Genomic DNA, 19,138 nt, shown 5'->3' with positions numbered 1-19,138 from the left:
CATCTAAAAAAAAAGGAAAAAAAAAAACCCAACCCTTTTCATATACAGCCCAACAGTTCTAGTGTTCACTTTCAACCCTCAGCTCCATGATCAATCATTACGTCAGTGCTCATTTTTCATGGTTTGGTGTTAAACAATAAATGGAAAAGAAAATGACTGAAAAAATTAATATTGTCTCTGACAATGAGCAAAGCTCAAGAATGAGCTCACAAGCGACAGCTGAGGACAGTCTGCCCTCTGTAAGTTGCAAATGTAATAAAATCTGAATGTTAGTTCTCCTTTCTTTTTGAACAGAGTTCATATGGGCCAAACTGCATGACGGGAAGGCCTGCATGTCAGTCCCTCTGTGTAAATAGTAAACAGCTGCAGTTAAATGTTTTACCCCTTGAAGGACAATACTTGTAAGCTCAAGGTTAAGAGCCTTGCAGAAGGTTAGCCCAGCTACTGCAGAGCTGTGAAATATCATCCTCTGGCTATCTGCTCTCACACACTCAGGGGCTGAGTTATGCAATATAGGCAATGCAAGCCTCACCACTCAGAAGACAACAGAAAGTTGTGTTTCCCAGCCCCCAGAATTACTGGGGCAGTAACAGCTTCTGAGTGGTAAGACCCTCTCTCAGCCTTGATCCCATGAGTTTTCTTCACTCCTGAGTCTCACTGGATTCAGCTGCTTCTATGGCAAATGCATGCTTCTTGTGTCCGTGTGGGCTGGGCTAAGACCTTCTGACTACACAGTGTTTTGTGCAGGGGTGGCTGCAAGGCAGGATGAGTAGCAGGACAGTGCAGAAGAACTCATGGCCAACTGGCTCAAGGTATTCTCTGCCCACGTGTGAGATGCTGTGCATCAACCTATGCACAGGCAGGTCTTGTAACAGGGAAAGACAGTAGTGCCAATGGCAGGTGGGTAATTATGCCTTTCTGGAAGTGTTTTTGTGAAACCTGGGTGCTGTTATGGGAGTGACTGACAAAGCCTTTCTGTACTGTGGATTTGGAGCTGCAGCAAGAGACACTTGGCAGTGTGGTGCTGGGACAGAAGGAGGGGAGAGCCATGGGACAGCAAGTACTGAGGACCAGTTGTCTGAACTGGGAGGTAAAGGCATGATCTTGGCTGTGCTGTTTGCATTTCCCCCACTGCGGTGATGCACATGGTGGGGAAAAAGCGATAACTCATTCCCCCACCTTTCTCCATTTAAATCTGTGCCTGATTTGTCTAGCCAAAGTGCAGTATATCATATTCATTCATGGCCTGTCTTAATACTCCTTCTACTAAATCATACATTAAAATAATAGGAAGGCATAATCTGGCTAATCTTTCTTCCTCGATGTTATTTTTTTTTACATTTAATGACAATTCAAATCTCACTTCCCAGATTTGTCGGAATTAACAAGAATATGCACCTTTTCCTTGTCACGTAGGACTCAAACTTCTCATCTTAGTCTAAACACACCCACATTTTGTTTTCTTCTAGTACCAACACATCAGACATCCAGCCTATCCCAAGATATGGAAGATGTATTTTCCTTGGCAAAGAAATAATTTTGAGCCTGATTGATGCCAGACCCTAGGCAGTACTGATTATTTCTCTTTTTGGTGGTATGCAAAAGTCTTTCATCAAAATTAAGGCCCAGGGCATTTAAATCCTGATATTTTTTAGCTGAATGTGATCATGGTTATGTTTCTGGCACACTGAGCAGCTTTTATCACAAAAATAAAATGTTTGTGTAGCTCTATTTTCAGTCTGTATCATCATTGTTTATCCAGTGCGTAAAAACTAAGTACACTGCCTGTGAAAGCCAGGATGCTTAAGGTACACAGATAATTTTGGCTTTCTACAGCTTGTTGCAAACTGCTTCAGTACTCATTTAATGTGCAAATGCTACTTGTTTGATTGATGAAATATACCTCCAAAGGTAGAAAGCAGGTAACACAATGAAAACAATCAATTAATAAAATCCTAAAAAAGCCATCTCCACCATCTTCCTATCTCAGAGCAGACTGCACAACATTGTTTCCCAGACAGCAGAGAAAGTAAAAAGAAGTCTTAAGCAGCCAAGAGGTTTCAGTTCCTCTGGACTAACACCATCCTTATGTCCCTCTTCTAAGAACATCTTGGTTTAGACTGCAATCCTGAGTGCTGCAGCTGAACTCAACAAAATATAGTGTCTAATCAAAATTGACTTCTTGAAAATGAATCAAAGCACAAGGGATGAGTTTTTATTAATAGCTGAGTAGTACCAACCCCTTGTGTAACAGCTGAGTAGTACCAACACCTTCCTCCCATTTGACAGGAATGACAAAAGACCTCCCTACTGGCAGTAGTCACAGCAGGTTCTCCTTTCCCTCCACAAGAAGTGGTTTTAAGGGTCCAGTCTCAAGTTCTGATTTTTGTAAGCAGCCTTGCATTAACTGTAGATATTCTGTAGATATAACTGTAGGTAGTCTGGTCTCATGAAAAATGGTCCCAGCAAACCCAGCAGCACTGGGCACTGTAGCACTTTACTGCAATATGGCTGGAAAGCAGCTGCTCCCTCTGCCTGCTGTGTGCAGTGTCTGAGCTCGCTGCAGTTTGGAGACATGGGATACCACACTCCCTGTGCCCAACAGCACCGAGCAGGTGGGCAGCCACATGTCACACTAGCCTGCTCTTCAAAGTGACCTTCACTAGCAGCCCCTTGCACAACATATTGCATTAATCCTTTCTGGAGGTCACTAAACCATGGCTAAGTGGGCTGCGGTACAGATCCAAGAGAAACAGTTGCAAATGCCTAGCCAGATGCAGATGGAAAAATGTGCTTTTCATGTAGCCAGTTCAGAAGGCTGAATAATTTATTAGTGCATCACATGCTATTTTTCAAAACTATGCCACTTTGAAGGAAATCATATATTTCACATTATAAGCAGGTCCTGCTAACAAAGTGGATCACAAATGCCAAAGCAGACAAACCATTGTGTGTCCACCAACTCCATGCCAAGTGACTTTGATTACATCACTGCCAATGGAGAGCTTAGAGAGAAACAAGCACATCACAGAAATGAAACAATTACTGCTGCTTACTTCAAGCACAACTTGGTGTGCTCAAACCTTGATCCAAAGGCCTTGACCCTTCCTGCAGTGCCCCCAGTACCTTCACCCAGCCTCTCAGCAACAGGCTATCAAAGGCTGCTCAGTGGATTAATTCCAGTGGCTTTTCTGGAGCTGAGCGAGGCTGACAAATGAAATACAGTTCGCCTGTCACAGTGTGGGTATTGTTTTCTGCACTGTAATGCAGCACAGGTGTTGCAGGCTAGGAAGGAGGTGCACTGGCAGAAGTATGATAAGGGAACTCGTGAGAGAAAGCATTCCGTGGAAAGTTGGGGAGAGGAGGTGAGGCAAAGGACCCCCTTGGCCCCTGAGGGTGCTGCTGGGCCCTTGGCATTCCCCCAAGACTCACAGCATATCTCTAGGTACCATATGGTTTGAGGATGAACTTCCTGAGCTTCTAAGGGGTGGAAGAGAAGGAGGAAGCGTCTACGTATGGAGAGAATAATTGCTTCCCTCTCCTGCTTCTTCTCCCCCAGTGCCCCGGGCATCAACTTTACACCACCCTAAGAACGAGGTGAGGTCTGATCTGTGAGGAGGCATTTGTAGATAAAACTTGCTGAAATGCACGGGAGAGTAGAGGGTAAAAAAGAAGACAGGATAGCACCCTAGAAGCACATGGTGTATCTTACAACAATTACAGCCTTGCTGGCATTGGATGGAAAAATGGAGAGTGAGTTCAGAGAGCCTGAGATCATCAGAATCAGGTTTATTCTGGTTTCAGGAAGCATCTGTCCTTTGTTTGCACCGCACTGGTTTTGTACTTGTGAAGGAGTCTGTGCTTTTGTGGCTGTACAAGCAATGACAGATTTGTTACTATCCACAGCCCAGCCCAGCCTGCCTTATCATACAGCTTTTATTGCACAGAACTGTCTCAGAAAATCTGTCAGTCCTCACCAAAAAAATTACAGTACATGATGAGCATCATTTGCAATTGAAGCATAATGTGAAAAATGGAGTAAATTTTGTTGTGATGCATGACATTTACCAGAATATAAGAACCTATGCTATTTCTATTAAGTTAATTAGAATTCAATTAAATTTTCAGTAGTGAGGATAGGGCACTGAGTCAAAAAAAAGGAAGTAAAGATAAAAGGGCTTCAAATCTGCAAATGCACTGGTCTATGGAAACTCCACCTAGAGGCAGATTTTCACACACATCTGTCAAAATAAGCAGCACAATATAGGCTTAGTTGAGGCCATGGTGTGGGTAACAAAGCCACTCAGTACATGCACAGGTTGATACATTGCTCCCTACCCTCATTAGACCCACAGTCTCCAGATTACATGTGTGACTCCAGACAATATTTTTTCATTATCAATCTGGATATGGTTACACAGAGAGCTTTAGCCATGTCCTAATGAAAAACAAAGAAACCCTGCTGGTGGTCAAAAGTAAACTGGTTCTCAGGAAATTAGAAATTATATGCAGCAGTGTCTGTGTCACATGCTTGTCTAACTTCTCTGAAGAAACTTCTTATTGACAAGCACAGGTGTAGCTCTGTCTTCAGTTGTCTTTTTGTTTTTTTCTTTCCCCTGGGGCCTGAATCACACTCAGAAGGCTGTCATTAGTCTCTATTTTGGGCTGAATTGGTAGGATCTGGCCCTTATTCTAGGATAAATGTCCCTATTTGAAGTGAAGATCATTCATTTTTTATTTCTTTCAGCAGGTAACCTGAAACCTATTTTAAAATCCTATCTCAATGAATACATTCAATCAAATTACTTAATACTTAAAAGTAATAAAAATATCCTTATAAAATAGTACCTCAAAAAAAAGATTATATAATTTTCCATAATTTGGTACAGAACTAGCTATTCAGCCTCAAGGTTTGAGCTCATCTTTTCACAAAAGTTGCAGTAGGGTATCTCTGCTATTTTGGTGCGCTTGCAATGTCAGTGGATGTAACCTTTCTGGGTCACATTTTTAGAGCTGTTCAAATGCTTAATTTCATATGAAACCAACCGTTAAAAAGCTGGCCAACTTATTTATAAATTAAGGTGGGAGATACAAAAGGAAGAGAGAAAGAAGCTGATTTGAGGTGTTTAAATTGAAACATGGCAGTGGAGACTATAGATCTCTTTCTTTTCTTTGCAACTGCTCTGTTTCAGCCTTCTACCCTTCATGACAACCTGAGCATTTGGGCTGCTCCACTCTCTTCCTCTGAGCAGGATGGAAGAGTGGAGCAGCACTCAGCTTTCACCAGTGTGTTGTGTGGCACTCAAGCTGTTTGTCTCCTTTTAAAAAGCTCCTTTGGGAATTTGCATTAGAGAAGGTGGGACTACATGCATTCTGTGTGGTGAACTTAATTATACATGTCTCAGTTAGTCTTTTGTTTTGCTTTTATGTTAGTGTAAGTCAAAGGATTTCTTCGAAGCCCCATCAGAGTCAGTCAAGAGTAAGAGAAGTTAAGCTCTCCATCTATCCATGGTAAAACCCAGGTTTAGTATCAGATCAGCAGAAACCAGACTCATAGGAAAGTCAGTGCAGGAAAACCATACCACATTTTGAGGTTTTGTTTTGATTTTCCTTTTTTCTTTTTTTCCTTATTTCAGTTATTCTAGGAGCCATACCAAGCCTCTTCCATTGACACCTGTGGAATTTATTGCAGAAATCAAAGTAAATTTATGTCCCACAAGGATAACTGTAATCTGAAGGGCATTTTCCAGCATATCCCAATTAAAACATAAGTGAACTGTTAAATTCCAAACTGATTAAAGGGAGTCTCTCTTCCTATTTGATTTTCTAAATATTTCTGGGGAAAGCATTTTATGGCAAGGAAGCATTTCAAAGCAAGATGCACATAAGCTTTAGGCACAAGGAATAAAAAAATTAACATTGTCACATCCTGATAAAATACAGCTGATTTCCATATTGATTTACTATATATTTTTTTTCCTCCTCACTTTCTTTGTCCTCCTGTTTTCCTAAGTATTTGACAGACTGAACATAAACGATTTTTATAGAATCATTACATATCTCGCAGATTCACTGTATCATTGGCAAAAGCCATACTGAAAAGGACTTTAAAAAAATAACTTATTTCCAGTGGTTTCAACTTTCCAAATTCCAAATGTTCACATCTCTATTTACTGTTACTTTAAATAGCTTCATTTCTGTGGATGGCTGATGAGCTTCCCAGATGGAATATAAAGCTTTATGTAGCTCTTGAGGTTCTCCTTTTGCTCTTTATGAAGAATAAAGGAAGAAAAATAGCTTTCAACTGGTAGGATTTCATGAAAAATAACTGTTCAGAAAATGGAAATATTTTCAGATAAAATGACCAGCTGAAGATTGTTGGCTGTAAAATATTTGGTTTTCTTCAATAAAAGTTTTAAACTAAAGATCAGACTATTTCTGTGCACAAAGGAAAGTAGCAGCATGACAGTACCTGATGGATTAATGGAGTGCATAGTACACTCTGTTGTTTCACTGCTTTTTCTTAAATCACTTAAAGCACAGCTGCTGCTGCCAAAGAGTTGGGAAGAACATGCTCTGCCCTTGCAATCTTATTATTTTCATTCTAAAACAGCAAGTTAAAAAAAAAAAGGTCATGTTTCATCTCTATTCAGACAGCTTTTCATTGAAGAACCTGAAAAATAATTTTTCATTGCAGCTTTGGCTACAACCCAAGCATTGAAATCAATGGAAACACATGCAGAAGTCCAGCCTGTGATTCCACCCCCCATCATAAGGACCTTCCTTTTACAAATTGGATTTTTGGGTAGATTTTCTTTGGAGAGCTCTAAAGATTTCCTGAAATTCTTGAAAAAAAAATAGAAGTGAGAAGTAAAGAACTGAATAAAGGTGGAGTGTTTTCTTTTAATTCAGATAGAGCAACTAAGTCAGAAAGATGTCATCTGGCTAAAAGATGTTTTTAACTGTCATGGTTAAAGAAGTTGCTCAAAAGACCATTGAAATGAAAAAAAAAATCCCCAACAACCATTACTGTCTTTCATGCATTTTGAAGCAGGACATAAGCATGAGGAAAAAATAATACTAGAGTTGCAGACTAATCTTCTGTTCACATTTGGGATTAAACTCTGCTCCATATGAGACTGCTAAGGTCCATAATAAATAGTTTGAGGCTACCACAGAGATGGAAAAGCAAGGGAGATTAGGGGCACTCATTTTTATTTCATTTGTTCATAGCATAGCCTGCAAGACAACAACAGAAAGGGGAAACAACTTTGTATTTATTATTATGGCTGAGCGGCATGTAATAAATTATGGAAGAAAAAAAGGCTGAGGGATAATTGACTGAAAAAACAAATGTCAGTTAAAGTAAACACAGCAGTTTCCACTGAACCTATTTGTAAAAATGTCAAAGGAGTTGAGTTGTTTTCCTTCACAATATTTGTGCTGGTATAAAGGGACTGTGGTTTAATTAAATTTCCCCACAGAGACTAGGTATTCCACTAGATGTCACTTTGAGACTTGGCTAAGATGAAGGACAGCATCCTGATGAACGGATGAGCATCCCCCCTGCAAAGAGCTGAGAGAGTTGTCCTGCAGCAGGAGCCCCTGGTCAGGATGTGACTCTGGGGTGTATTCAGCACAATGGCACTGCTTACAGATGCACAGCCAGCTGCCAGAAGAGCTGCCATCTAGACACGTGTACTAGCAAAGACTATCCAAGCACTAAAATCTTTTTGTCTGCTCTCAAGGGAAGGAGAAAGGAGATCCCTGTCTTTGCCAGCAATCCATCCTGTCCTCCATTGCAGTGACAGTAAGGTCAGGCTTGGTAAGAAGGGGGTTGGCTTTTGGGCAGTTCCCCTGGGTTTCCACAGGAGATCTGATGGATCCAAGCAAAGTACTGATCCAGAAACTGCCCCAAACATCTCTCATCCCTCACCAACAGGAATTAGGTACCAGCCCTGATGTGGGCAGGTCTTCCCAGATCACCTTACAGGCAACAGAAAGCAAATTAAACCATCTCCAAAACAAGGAAATAGATGACTTGAACCTTGTTTGGAGCTGCCCTGTTTTTTTGGCAATCATCCATTTATGTAACACACCAAACAAGGGATGTCAAGGTTTCTCTAAATACCATATTCTGAATGTTGAATAACTTTACAAAAAGGAAAATATAGAATGCTTGTTCTTTTAAAGGTAGGTGAAAAGTGAATGACATGTCTCTGTTCCCTGTAAGGCAATGAAAGAGTCAACAGTGACAGAACCCTGCCTTCTCAGCCCAGTCTAAAGAGGCTTAATATTAATCAGAAAAAGTGAGAGCAAACCTAGACAAAACCCACTTCATACCCTCTAACAATGCTGGCACACAGATGTCTCTGCATGGAGCAGGACATTGTGTTTGCACCTACACTCAGCCATGATAATCACTCAGAATAGGCTGCTGGGACAAAAAGATCCAGGAAACGTTAACTAAAAAAAAAAAAATAAACAGAAAAAGGCAAAAAGCACTAAGAAATATGTCTGCGCGTTAAATACACTCTACCACATCTACTGCCAAGGGTGCCTGCCCAAAGCTCCAGCAAGCTGTATACTGTTTGTGTTGTCAACAAGCAGCAGCTTTTGTACCTATGCACGTTTGTTTACTAAATATATGAAAACAATGGAGCTCAATTAAAAGTAGATTAGGCACACATGTACCAAAGGAATGTGTACTTAACAGACTATGGTGAATCTGGCTCCTATTCAATCCCCTGGGGAGGCTGCTCTGGCATGCCTGCTGAGGCCTCATTGGTCTCCCAGCTAGGCACAGCGGTGGTTATGGCTCCTTGAGAATATATTAAATGGATTGTATAATAACCATCGGGCAGATGTTGGAAGAGCAGAAGTTTGCTGCAAAGGCACAGATGGGGCGGCAGATTATCCCGGGAAGGGAACCATGAGCTGATGGGTTCATTTCCATTATTGCTTGGCAACGCTCGGCATGCGTCACCAGACAGGCTGGAAAACCCCTTCCGAGGAGCCAAAGGGAATGCTTGCCACTGGGAGAGGATTTATATGGGAATACTGTCAACTGTGCAAGCCTATGGGCAGAATGGCTGAGGAAGTTTCTACTTCTGACATTATTAATGAGAAAAAGAGAGTGTGCAAGCAAGCAAAACAGCAGGCTATGAAATCACACCTGAAAAATTATAGAATTAAGTAAATTTCCGGCCAAAGACTTCAGGTCTTCAATAACTAAGTCCTTCTAAGCAATAATCTGAACTAGAGCTGTGTCCAATCTGGTCTCTTTGAGCTAAGCAATTCCTTCAGTCAAAACATCTTAAATTATAGATTTTCAAGCTTTATGCTGACTTAGGTCAAAATCTTTTGGTAGTTAGGTAGGTAACTGATTTAGGAGTAGCAGCTACTAGGTAGAGATAGACAAAAGTCACTTCAGTGATTTTTTTTTCAGATTCCCTTGCCAAAGGCTCAAAGAAGTTCTATCCTACTTTATTTTTTAAAAATTCAAACCTATGGAAGAATGATTTTAGATTTATTTTACTGATGAAACCCACAAGTTTTATTACTTAGAAATGTATGATTAGGATGATAATTTCAGTGACAGATTGATATAAAAATTACAGAAACTGTATATGAGTTAGATAGTAATCTCACAAAAAGGTTTTGGCTTTTTTTCTCTTTACAAAATGAAAACTTTCTTGAGGAGATGGCTTCACATAGGAAAATGTTTTATCATTGAGAATTAATTGTTTTGTTGGTTCTGCTGGTGAACACAGCTTTGAAAATATCATGAGGCCAGAGATTTGTGTGGCACTGCAGAAGTGTTTCTCATATGTGACAGCTGGTTTGTTGGGGAATCCATCCCATTTTTTAACAATCAAATTACAACTCATATCTGCAATGCTATATTTGAGCACTCTTCAAAGAATTAACAAACCATTTTAGCAACCCCACCACAATGGTTTTTGTTTGTCTATCCAACTAATGTAGTTGAGTCAAAGAGATACTTCAGGAATACTCCTCAAAAGTACAATTTGACTGTAGTTAGATGTATATAAGAAAATCATAATAATGGTATCCTTTTCTAATGACAAAAATGAATTCTCTGTTCTTATTAAGGTAACTTAACTAGACTCTAATTTTCTTACTTAATGTCCATAAACTCCAATATTTATCCACTATTTTCCTTTTCCTAATAAAAGTTAATACCATTAGCTAATGTAATAACCTTTGGTAAAAGTCCTCTAGGCTCTGAACAGAAAGAAATAATTTTCTTTTTAAATGCCACAAACCCAACCTTTCAAAGAAATGCTCTATTTTCCCATCAATATAGTTACAGAAGTATTTTCATTTTCTAAAATTCAAATGTTTTGCTTAGTGTTTCTATAATATGGCAAGAAAATGATGTGGAGGAAATCCAGGCTCCGTGTAAGTCAATGGAAATTTACAGGCTTCAGTGGAGCCAGGGTTTTACCATACTAGGAATGACATCTCTAGGCATGTATTAAATTTGCATGCAGATTTTTGGGTCCACATCCTGTACCTTCTGTAGAGCTTTCTTTCCTATAAACACTCACTTTCCTAGGCTTTTGGCACAAAAGTAGATACAGTGTTTTAGGTGTGGGGGGTGTAGGAAATACAGCACATTTTTTTCATAAGATATACAAGCATGTTCCTATTTTCAGATTAGAAACAGTCCCAATAATTGGATAGGATTGGCTATGTATGGATAGAGATGATGAAATTCAAACCTTTATGAAATGAAGTAAAATGTTTCTTCATGCATTACCTCTTTCAGAGAAGCAATGCACACATCTTTTGTGTTATATTTTGCGTTCTCATTTACCTATCTGATGTCTGATGGGTGCAGAAAGTGCGAACTTGCAGAAAGAAAAGGATGTATCATGTATAACTACACAGACACACAGAGAAGCAGATCTATGTACATCTATTAAATATGGAACCCTACAGTACTTCAGAATAACAGTGATCTGACCAGCAAGATTAGTAAAAAATAATTATGAAGACAATAGACTGTATTTTAAAATGGCAAATGCACTGATATTTGACCGACTGATATATTCAGTTTAGTTTATAATTCTAGAAATTATTGTATTATCTACTACCAAATACCCTGTTAAATAAATAAAGATCCCTTTTGGAGGCTCTGGAGGCAAACTAATATTCCAAAGTCCTTTCAGATTAAAAAAATCAAATAATTTGATTTTTTCAACAAAAATCAAATATTCAGGCACTGCCACTGGGAAGAAAAACATGCATCAGACAATAGAATTACACTCTCCTCAATATCCAAGTAACACCTCATTTACACTCCTGCAAGCATGTGAAATTTTCTTTCATTCTCACACTGAATGGTCATCAAAAGGCCATTCTGCAGGCCTGATTTTGGGAGATGTACCCTCTCTAAGATTTTTAGATATTTCATTGCCTCTAAATTAACATTTTCTGGGTGCTGCCTCTCTCCATTCATTTTTGTTTAGCCACACACATTTTAAAACTTGATTTGACTTGATTTGAGCACTTTGGAATTTGTCTGCTGACAGAAAGACATTCTAGTGGTGGCAATGTAGTTCCAGTCTAATTTAGATATGAGTAAATGTACTCCTGTCATACATCTACTTTGCCATTGATCTACCAGAATTAATTCGTCAGACTCTTGGTTCAATCCCAATGATTTTCTTTCAGCTTAATATATCTGAGAAGTAGTTACATGAGACCATTGCATTGGTTTAAGTGTTAAAAGTTAATGTAAACTGCAAAATGTTAACAGGTCTCTGAAAGATTTGGCTATGCTATGATTGCTGGCATTTTTCCATTTTAGCACAGGGAATGGTGCCTGAAGATGGAGCTGTTTACAAACTTCTGGAGGACAGAAGGGAAGATATCTAGTTGCAACACAAACTTCACTGAAATAGACACTGCAGTTACTTTTATTATGTATTAATCTATCTGCCATTTTCCTAAACACTACAATAAATTTAGAAAGTATGGGTATACAATATATGCATTTTTTCCACAAGTACTTATAAAAGGTTTTATTCCAGAAGTGAAGCCAATGAAACAATAAATGAATTTTAACTGACAAGAAGCTTGATTTTTACCAATGTAATATTTATGTACGATTTCTAATAGATCTCAAAGTCTTCAACAGGAGTTCTTTCTTTTTCCATATTTTGTGCCAATGTGTGGTCTTATTGATTAGATTTTGTTATCATGTCATATTCATAACTGACATCTTTCCATTAATCATGTTAGAAAAGCTGTTATGTGCAGCTACAGATGTCAATCTTTTTTTGCCTTCTGGAAATCCAAGTTTATCCCCATGAGAGGGAATTTACAAAACTGGTTCAATGCAGCCAGAAAGCAGTGTGCTTGTATAGGATTTCTTTTTTCAGCATGGACACTGGTACAACACCTACACCCTCTTTTTTTGGGTGGATTTTTATAATCCTTCGGTGTGCAAAAATGGTTCACATTCTCAAGATAAGCAGTACAAAAATACTGGAAGAACCAGGGCCTAAGTAATTATAAAACCTGTTCAAGTACATAAATAAATATGCAGATTCAGCATAGTATCCAGTATGGTCTACAGTACCTGCAAGAACACTTATATCTTCCTAGAAAAGTGAAGGGTTTGCTCAGGTCCCTGTGTTTGCTTCACTGTTGGCTATTCATGTGACTCTCACCTTCCTCCCAACAAAATGCAGAATGTAAGCACTGCCTGAAGGTGCTCAATCCATTACTTACTTTAAATGGATTATCTACCTGGATTATCTGCCTAGATGATGTACAATTACTATTTCTTGTTGTGCTGATAAAGAAAGTTTCTGCTTTGTAACAAACTGTACAATTCTCACATAAGCACAGGTACACACAGTCACACACTGGCTTTATTTCAGTTGTACTAGTTTAATAAAGAGATTTTAATCAAGTTTCAGCGCTGCAATAAAAAAAAAAAAATCTTACCTGCTTATATTCCTATAACAAGCTGTCAGCTAATTTTTTAATCTAACTTTTTAAAGAGCATTGCATAAATAATTCAAAATACCATCTACACCTTCTCTAATCATCAGACTTAAATCCTGAGGCTTCATCAAGTTTCAAAACAAAAACAAAGGAAGAAACAATACCTAAGGTTGTCTTTACCATTTAGGATAACTGGCATCTAACATACCTACAAATACTTTTAATTTTGGACCACAAAAACTGCTATTCTTTTCATACACAGGACCAAGAAGGTCCAGCAGTCATTGCCAACATTTGGAATAGCCAGTGAATATACAACATTAATTTGGTCAAAGGGCTGTCAGCAACCACAAAAAAAATTCTGAATTCTGATCCATGCAAGACCACACTGTTGAAGTTTACAAGAGGTTTTAAACTGTAACTTTGCCTTTCTGGCACTGGTGATTTCTGGCCAATGTCCTTCACAAAAAATCTGGCAGCAGTTCCTTACTCTGCTTTAATTTGCCAGCACCAAAATGTATAACAATAGAGTACATTGACAGGAATGACTGCTCAACAAAAGACAATTCACGGCTTAGGGTCGACTGAGAGAAGACAGTCAGGACACAAATCAGAGAACAGGTACCACAGGCTGCAGCAGCTCTGCCAGCAGCCTCCTGGCTTTCCATGGTGTCTCAGTTTGTGCACAGAGCTGAGGCAGAGTCATGCAGCCCATGCTGAGGGAATCTGTTCCTAAACACAAGGAAGATGCAGAGCACAGCAGGAGGATCTATGTCTGACAGGAAACGTTCCACTTCGTCTACTTCCCTGTCATACCCAATGCTCTCAAGGAAGTTTACAAGCCTTAGCTTTACCTTTGGGTGGAGGCAATGAGAGAATTTCTCTGCATGTTCTAATATGTCTTGCAGATTTTTGCTTGTCTTCTGACCACTGAGATAGTTTGCTCTGATTCATTCCTCAAATGAGTGAATCAGTGGTTATTTGGATTTATTGAAGAGCAATCTATTAATTTATCATCTTTCAATCTGCTCGTCATACTGAATCTGCTCATTACATCAGCAATCTACTGTGTCTTTTTTTTTTTTAATTCTCTTATTTTAAAACAGTCTTGAAAAAATCTCATTTGCTCCATCATATATTTTTTTTAATTGTAAAAGACCTCTTTGATCAGCTATATCCCTAGGTTTGAATAACTGTTGTCCTTGGGAGATTAGGGCGGGGAGAGAGAAAAGGGAAAAGGAAGAAATGACTGTTTACAGCATACCATGAATCTAAGTAATTAAAAATATCTCCATAGATTTCATTGGTCATATGTTCAACAGAACTGTAAGATTTTCTAGTAATAATAAAGACAAAACCAATGCTATTTTACTCAGAACCTCTGACCAGCTGTTTATTTTGACTGCATGTGATTCCCCATCTCTGCCTTTGTGAATATTTATCAGAAAACATTAAGATAAACAATTTGTGCAACACTCTCAGCTTGTGACAGCTTGCTTGGGTGTAATTGATTGCAAGTTGAACTGTGTGCTATAAGCCAAAGGTGAGCCTTCTAATAGGGTCAAGGTCAATGGCATTATCACAAGCAAAGATTGTTGTTAGTTGAAAGAACCACTAAAGAAAATGGCATAGTGTCATCTAACATCACTAACAAACCTATACTCATACTTGTGACATATAATGGCCACTAGTAGAATGCACTGGAAAAAAACAAATGAGAATTTAATCTGGAGTTCTTTAAATTGATGTTATATTGTACAGACTTCTTCCTTGTGAGCTCTGTGTCCACACATAGAGGTTTCTAACAAAAGTATCTTTGGAAAAATATTTGGATCCATAGTTCAAACCCAAGACCCCATATCTGACATGATTCAGTTCTGCTATTAGGAAGGATGAAGATTGTATTACCTAGCCAATTATGCTATATTTTAATCCATTGCTCACAGATTCTCCAGGAATATGGCAGATTCAGTCAATGTTACTGCTGGATTTAATCTGAAAAAAAAAGTGGTTCCACGCTTACAAAGATGCCTACTTACTTGCACTGTATATAGAACTATACCTGTTGTTACACCTCTAGGGAAGCTTTTCCTTGCTGGAAAATAGGCTATTTGGCATGTGTTTTATAGCATCAGAAAAAGAAGAGTTTTTGGGCTATAATTTTTCGATTTAAAACTTATCTAGAAATGGATATTGAGGCTCTACACATGAATGAAAGGGAGCCAGCAAGATGTGGGTACCAGTTTGTTGCTATTTTTTGTTCCAGAAAACATCTAGTTTAAGGAAAGTTCTTTAATCAGAATCCCATTAGACAACAATTTTGGGCAATTTACTCTGTCTGATGAATAACATCTCTCCTGTATCCAGTGCTGAAACCTCATCATGCTTTATATTTTTCAGCATTCACTAAGGAAAAAAAGTCATGCCTTTTCAAATTTTAAATATATAGGAAAGAAACTTTGATGTGCATCATACATTTAATTACAACTCAAACATAAATACAATATTGAACACTTTCTGGCCCATGAAGTACTGCAGTATAGTGATCAAAACGTCTCATTCTTTAAACAGAAGGCAGTTAATATAACTCATGAAAAAGTCTGTTCTTGGTAAGCTTAAATTTTGTGATTTTAAAGACAGATATAGGTGGCACTTGCCAGAACACAGGTTGAAGTCAAAATTATTTCATCTGAGAACCTCTGCATTTTTCCCCCCACCTGAGTGCTGTGCTACAGAAAGAGGCATTTTCTCACAGTGTCCTCTCACTGTGACAATACTCAGAAGTTTCAGGCAGAGAATCAGTACCTGATTGTCTCTCTCAATGCCTTTCCAAAGCTCTTCTTCTATCCATGGTTTTGACCACCCACTCCTATACTTCCAGGTAAACTCTTTCCCTTATTACCTTAGCAGACTCTCCATAGACTCTCTAACCTCCTTCTTCCCTCCCTTGGTTATTGGACTAGCTTCTTTCCAATTTTCCATGCACATGTGGAACTAGCTGAGAGAGTTGAACATAGCATTGAATATTGATGCAATAGTCCTTCTCTTCCCCCCTAGTTTTCACCAACATGCATTGAAACTGTCTGGTGCAGCTCCCACATTCATCACAGAGCTTCTGACAGACTTGGAGCTGGATGACACTTAAAAGAATAGAATGCAATCAATCAAGAATTTTGATTTTGCTTGCACTTTCACACTGAGAGGTTTGTACTAAATCCATGGTTGCATCATAACAGGAAAATTCCAGTGACCAGGTCGTTAGAATTTAGAAACACATAGGCTTGTCATTCTTTTTGTCCTAGAGATCCTAAAAATCCAATAGTAGAGGAATGAAGTAGTCTCTCCACTGTGATCTTAGTCTTGACCACTGGCTATCAAAACCTAATAACAGGTATTTCAGCTATGCTGCTTTGGAGAGCTGCCTCACCACATATTACTACTGTTAGTAGCTTAGCTCTTTAAATTCATAGTTTACCTTCATTGGGAAATAAAATATTCCATTGAGTTATTACTACACACCTTGCATGAAAGATATTTGGCTGTGTCTCTCCATACTGCAATTTTTTTGTTCCTACACAGGAGTTTGTGTTGTTTCATAAACACTATAACGGAAAAGTTATGCTGCTTGCAACAATTTGTTTGTTATGAACCATAGTATATTTCATTTCAGACCTTATGAATATGGGAATGCTACACTCATTATTCCTTTCTGCTCCCCATATGATAAAACAAATACATACTTTGCAAAAATGGGTTTCACAGCAGCATGTGTGAATCTCATCCTGAAAGAACACTTAACTTGCATATTTGGGCAGAAGGCTTACCTTTAGAAAGGTTGTTGAGTGATTTAAAAAAAAGATTTAGCTTTCAAGAAAAAAATTGCACCCACTTTTCTGATTTCTTAAAAGCAATCACTTCTCAGAGTAAAAAAAGAAGTTATACCTCCTTTATTTTATACCTATACACCCATAAAACTGTAAGATCAATTTTGCCAATTTAAAACCACCAACTGCCAACATACTGTTCTTTTACCTACCTTGCAATTAGTCTATATCAGAGAGTCCTAAATTACATGCATATGTATTTGTTTTTGAATGTTCTTCCCTGTAGTAACAATCTGTGCTTTTAAGTGCCATCTCTTTATATAAGTCCAGGAAAAAAGACATATTTTGAAAGAGTATTAGTTGCAAAATAAAATGATCAAAATGATTGATTGTGGCAACTATTCACTTTTATACAAATTGTGCTTCAGTCCTTACCCCCACAGTCACACAGATACTTTCAAGTCATTCTTTATTCACAGCATGTTTGGAAGGACACTGTGTGTTTCTGGTGCTCCTATTGTGTGATCCACTGATGATCAGACAAAAATCACAGTGAATATTCTGAATGTATAGTCAGACTCACAATGCAACTGGAAGGATGCCTATTTTTATATACTGCACACTAGATGTTTCTGTCAAAACTTAGAAGCACTTTGTAAGGGCGTCAATTTTGAGATGGTCTTTACATATCCTCTGGTCTGATATTTTCATAACTTTAAATTCTGGAAGAAGAAAAGTGTAAAACACATAAGTTCTGAATCTCAGTTACTTTCGATGTGCAGTGTCCACACTGTCAAATGGAGGTTCAAATCATACTGATGCAAATATTTATTTCTGTGTTTTCACATGAAGGCAAACATAAGAAGAGTTTACCCCAAACTGGGATCAGATAGATATTTCCTAGGCAACATTTCAGTGACATACTGCAGTGGAAAGCACTGCAGGTACAAAGAGGAAGTTACTTTATATTTATGAAGTGTATGTGCAATTGAACAGCTATTTTGATACAGATACATGGAGATGTCTAAAAATTTGCATTGATCAACACTTCAGGATCTGGGAAATGTAGCAACGGAAAAAAAAAAAGACAGATTTTTTTTTGTTAAGTAACAGCCTTCCTTTCCTTTAATAATAGGCTAGGATTTGTCCTATTATTCATATAACATATATTCATAGGACAGTGTGTTTTCATACCTGAAGTCTTGCAAGCAGTAGATAAATAGAGAGAAAAAGACAACTGCCAACAGCATTACACAGCAAAAAGGCCCTTTACCTTCAACAGCAATTCTAAGCTTTCCCCTAGTAAATTGTTAGAGAACACGTGAAAATGGAAGAACACCAACAATACATTTATGGAACGTGTATAACTTTTCTCTTAAGGTTTTTCTCTAACACTTCATTAGACCTAGCTCATATTTTCAAGTTTGATTTTTCTTACAGCTTTTCCTCTACTTTCTATACCTGGCATATTCTGGAGTGGGCCAAAAAGGTTATGCTGTTCACAGGCAGTCACATACATCTGTGGCTCAGACTAGGGAAGGAAATGTTTAAATTTATCAAGAACACCAGTCCAATCTCCAGACATTTGTTTTTCAACAAGCAGGAGTTCTATAATCAAGCTGCACATTTTGGAATAATCACAAAATTGTCCCAGCAAGGCAGGAGGGGGCAGATCTAATCTTGTTCATAACTTTGAGGATAATTGTTAGGAAATCAGACAATATGAACATTATTGCATTCATTTCCAGAATATAAAAAGTTAGAAAGAAATGTCAGCCATTCTGAAGAGTGAGTATTGATTGTTTACAGAAAACACCTACAGATATCAAATGGGATTTTTCTGCTGTTGAGATAGGACAAAAAGATTGACATAGGAATAGCCTGGAGGCAGAGAAGAAACTTTTGAGGTGCAACCATCATAAACCCAGTAACAAAACATTTTAATTTGCTGAATATTAAAGAAATAAAATATTTTGCCCTGGTGAAAAAGGACAGCTCTGTACTGTGAAAGCATTGGTACTTTGCATATCAGAATTTTGGTGGCCAGGCTGATGACCTGTGAGAATATGGCTCTCTCTTTGGCTAGCAGAAAACCCATTCTCTAATGAGAACTTGCCATGCTGCTGCTAGATCTTTGATTCATGGTCCTGTTAAACACTTCATCCCTCAGTTCTGTTAGTGTGGCCCCCATGTTTACTAGTGAAAATGAACTCTATCTCTTCCACAAGATTCTTTCTACATATGGTCAAATGTGAAATAAAAGATGTACTGCAGAGAAAATGCTTCTCTATGTAAAGAATTGAATCCAAAGATGACATATTTAATTCAAA

The sequence above is a fragment of the Lichenostomus cassidix genome, chromosome 4 (assembly GCF_008360975.1).
Source record: "Lichenostomus cassidix isolate B80296 chromosome 4, HeHo_3.0, whole genome shotgun sequence".
In the NCBI taxonomy this organism is placed as follows: Eukaryota; Metazoa; Chordata; class Aves; order Passeriformes; family Meliphagidae; genus Lichenostomus; species Lichenostomus cassidix.
Note: the sequence above shows the minus strand (reverse complement) of the source record.